Consider the following 1,274-nt stretch of genomic DNA (forward strand, 5'->3'; position numbering starts at 1 on the left):
CTCTGTCTCTCTGTCTCTCTCTCTCTTTCTCTGTCTCTCTCTCTCTCCTGCTCTCTCTTTCTATCTCAATGGTGATGAGTCTCCATTCCAATCTGACTCTGCTGGCAGAGGTTTTGAATTGAACACACATTGTTTTAAACTTAGATTGGCACTGAGACTCTTATAACAGGGGTATAGCTGAGAAGAGACCCATGGATCTGCCTGGAAACTAGTTTGACCAGTTATAGGCAGGAGATCTGCCTATGATCTTCCTTGCTGTCATAGTGCTCTATACTCCCAGCCATAAAGAAAGCAGGAACATGCATTCTTGTCTCTGTTTCTTACTGGTGGACTACTAGGGACGCAGGAGGCTGGTAGCTCCATCCCTACCTTTTTCTTTTGTTGGATGATGGGAAGGAATAGACTGATAGATGTTCTCTTCCTTCTTTCTTTCTTGCCCCCTGTGAATGGACCCAGGGCCTGACTACTCCCACTTTGGTGTCTTGCAAGGTGACCACATAAGAAGCAAGAGAACATTAACTCTGCTTCTCCTCAGTAGAACTCTGGGTCATCCTGGTTTCCTACGAATGAAATTGAACCAACAAGCAGAAATGTGGCTTTGTTCTCATTGTCTGCTTTTCTCTATAATGCTTTCCTACCTTCCCATTTAGCTCTCTCTGTCACACTATTTCTATGCGTCTGTCCCTGTTCTGTGTCTCTGTCTCTCTGACTTCTTGCTCTCTCTGTCCAACCTCTCCTTCTGGTTCCTCCCTTCTCTCTGAGTCTAGATTTGAGATATCTGCTTCAAATCAAAGCAAGCTTCACTAAACCTAAGTGAGAAAACCCAATGTGATCCTTTCATAGGTATAAGTCAGACTTTAGGGTGGATCTTTGATTATAGGATTAAAAACTTACATATATAGAGAATATTAGTGACAGATTTACATGATATTGATATAAAGATTCCCCAGATGGGCCATGTCTTTGATAATAAGTCAGTGAATCAATAAAGAAGCAATATTAAGCACTTAGTGTATACCTGGCACTGTGCTAAGAGATAGTTTGATGCATGTGAGATAAACTTGTTCTTTTTGTAAAGTAAAAATTCTATGATGGTCTATAAACAAATATTTATTAAGCACATATTTTGTGTAGACACTGTTCTTTGAACTAGGGAAAGAGAAGAGAAGGGAAAGGAAGGCAAGGCAAGTGAAGAGAAAGGAAAAACAATATTTCTGATCTCAAGGAGATTACACTTTAAAGGTGCACACACACATTTATATATATATATATAT

This window comes from Petaurus breviceps, unplaced genomic scaffold (genome assembly GCF_028583685.1).
Source record: "Petaurus breviceps papuanus isolate PSGF00001 unplaced genomic scaffold, PetGlider_PUasm1.0 490, whole genome shotgun sequence".
Lineage (NCBI taxonomy): Eukaryota > Metazoa > Chordata > Mammalia > Diprotodontia > Petauridae > Petaurus > Petaurus breviceps.